Genomic DNA, 3,259 nt, shown 5'->3' with positions numbered 1-3,259 from the left:
GAAAAGTCTGAAGCTGGCAGAGTTTGGGTCATGACTTTTAGGGAAAGAAACCACCTCCCTAACAGAAGTGCAAGGGGAAACAGCTAGTGCTAACGTAGAAGCTGCACCAGTTAATCCAGAAGATTTAGCTAAGATAACTCATGAAGGTGGCCACACTAAACAGATTTTCCATATGGACAACACAGCCTTTTACTGGAAGAAGATGCCATGTGGAACTTTCACAGATGGAGAGGAGAAGTCAATGTCCGGCTTCAAAACTTCGAAGGGCAGGCTGATTCTCTTGTTAGGGGCTAAGGCAGCTAGCGACTTGAAGTTGAAGCCAGTGCTCGCTCACCATTCCCCAAATCCTAGGACCTTTATCCTAAATCAGGGCTTCCCTGGTGGCCCAGAGGTAAAGAATCCGCCTGCCAATCCAGGAGACACGGGTTTGGTTTCTGGTCTTGGAGGATCCCACACGCCTCGGAGCAACTAAGCCCAGGCACCGCAACTGTGGGGCCTGTGTTCCAGAGCAAGGGGGCAGCAACCACGGATGCCCTCACCCCGGAGGCCCTGCTCCGCAGCAAGAGAAGACACTGCGATGAGAAGCCTGCGCACCCAGCTAGAGAAAAGCCTGTGCAGCGATGAAGACCCAGCACTGCCGAAAATAAAACACATGGTTTTGAAAAATTGAAAGAATTATGTGACATCTACCCTGCCTGTGCTCTATAAATGGAACAACAAAACCTGGGTGATATTGCATCTTGTTTACAACGCGGTTTCAGAAAATAAAAAAAAAAGCTTTTTATTCAAAATGTTACTGCTCACTGAGAATGCACCTGGTCATCCGAGAGCTCTGATGGAGCTGTGCAAGGAGGCTCATGTTGTTTTCATGCTTGTTAACAGGACATCCACTCGGCAGCCCACGGATCAAGGGGTAATTTCAACTTTCCAGTCTTATAATTTAAGAAATATACTTCATAAGGCTATAGATGCTATACAAAGTGCTTCCTCTGATGGATCTGAGCAAGGTCAATTGCCCGGAAAGGATTCACCACCTCGGAGGCCATGAAGAACATTTGTGATTCATGGCAAGAGGTCAAAATATCAAGGTTACCAGGAGTTTGGAAGAAGCTGATTCCTCAGAAATGGAGCAGGACGCTGTGGTCGTTGCTCCCTCACCATATCCTCTGCATGCCTTTTGTCTGTGCAAAACTATAAAGAATAAGTTTTATCACAGAAGTGAGAAATGCTGAAACAAAGGAAAACAGCCAAAGGAGACTAAATAATAATAATGTAGTCATTAAGCATAGTCCATTCTGAAGGAGATCAGCCCTGGGTGTTCTTTGGAAGGAATGATGCTAAAGCTGAAACTCTAGTACTTTGGCCACCTGATGCGAAGAGTTGACTCATTGGAAAAGACTCTGATGCTGGGAGGGATTGGGGGCAGGAGGAGAAGGAAATGACAGAGGATGAGATGGCTGGATGGCATCACTGACTCGATGGACGTGAGTCTGAGTGAACTCTGGGAGTTGGTGATGGACAGGGAGGCCTGGCGTGCTGCGATTCATGGGGTCGCAAAGAGTCAGACATGACTGAGCGACTGAACTGAACTGACTGAAGCATAGTCAAGGACCTTTAGATCTTTCTCAAGGGCTGTGGATAGTATTCTGAGCCATATCCTGTGAGCTGTCTTGTAGATACTAAAACACCAGGTGGAGAAGTTAACTACATGATGGCCAGACTGTACTTCAGCTGCCACAGTTCCGAGAATTGGCCGCAAAGAGATGGGAACAAGTGCACCCCGGAACTGAAGATTAACTGAACCTAAAACAACCAAGGTGATGCTGGTCAGACCACTGATGACCAATGTGAAGATGACTGTTAGAGATGACTGTGCTGTTTCTGCATGTAACCCCCTGCCCCCGCCAATACTCTGTCTATAAAAGCTCCCACTGTCAGGGGCAGGGGCGAAGTTGGACTTTGGACAGGTGTCCGCCACCCTCCACCCCCAGTTGCCAACGTCTGAAATAAAGCAAACTTTCCTTTCCACCAACCTGGCCTCTTTGTTGGCTTTTGAGTGGTGAGCAGCCGGACCCCACACTCCCCTTTCGGTAGCACTCATGAATGACTGACGGTTCAAGACCTCAGTGGAGGAAGCAACTGCAAATGTGGTGGGGAAAGTAGGGGAGCTAGAATTAGAAGTGGAGCCTGAAGATGGGACTGAATTGCTGTGGTCTCAGGATAAAACTGGAACAGATGAAAAGTTGTTTCTTATGAATCAGCACATAGAGTGAGTTTTTGACATAGGACCTACTGTTGGTAAAGACGCTGTGAAGATTGCTGAAATGACAATGTAGGATTTAGAATATTATACAAATATTCTAAATAATTATATAAATATCACCCAAAGTTTACAGGTCACTCTTGGTTTTGTAATTTGATGGGTTTGGGCAAATATATTCATCACGTACTTTTCAAAGTTATATCTTAAAACTAGAATACTCCAGAAACTTAGTAGGGATGATAGGAAAAAAAAAGAAACAACTGATGCCTTTTGAAAACAAAATCTGTGTCCCAGCCCTTCCTTACCCATAGGAAGCAAAAAAAAAAAAAAAAAAGGCTTTGATGTCAGGCAGATCTTGGTGTGAGTTCAAGCCCTGTTCTGTGTGTTAGCTGTATGACCTTGGTCCCAGGGTGACTCTTCTTTAAGTACAGGTCACATATAGCCTCTCTGATGAATGTACGCAATGGGTGTCTAATGTGATTTGTGCTCACTCTTCTGCAGCCTCTGCACAGTTATTTTTAACTCCATGCCTACTTAGAGCTGATGAGACAGACAAGTTAACAGATGATTACAAGTCAGACAAGGGCCAACTGGACACATCAGAAGTACTCTGAGGTAGCTGCAGAAGCAGTAACGATTATACTAGACTGTGTTGCCATGTAACTATCTGCGTTTCAGTGTATTCCCTTATAAAGTAATTCTCTGCTTATTGTTCTCCTGATTCAGAAGTGAGAGCCTAAAGGAATGAAAGTCTTGGTCTGTCCTACAACAGAACCACCAGTAGGAGGTGCACTGGGCAGAAAAATGGCCTGTCAAAGATGTCCATGTCCCTGTGTTACCTAGTAAGGTGGGATGAAGGTTGCTAACCAACTGCTCTTATTTATTTTTTTGGAACATAATTATTTATTATTTGACTGCATCGGGTCTTAGTTGCGGCATGTGGGATCTTTCGGTGTGGCATGTTGGAACTACTTCCGTGATGAAGGATCGAACCCA

Source organism: Bos taurus, chromosome 23 (assembly GCF_002263795.3).
Source record: "Bos taurus isolate L1 Dominette 01449 registration number 42190680 breed Hereford chromosome 23, ARS-UCD2.0, whole genome shotgun sequence".
NCBI classification, from domain to species: Eukaryota; Metazoa; Chordata; class Mammalia; order Artiodactyla; family Bovidae; genus Bos; species Bos taurus.
The sequence above is the reverse complement of the archived record's forward strand: the minus strand, read 5'-3'. Positions refer to the sequence as shown.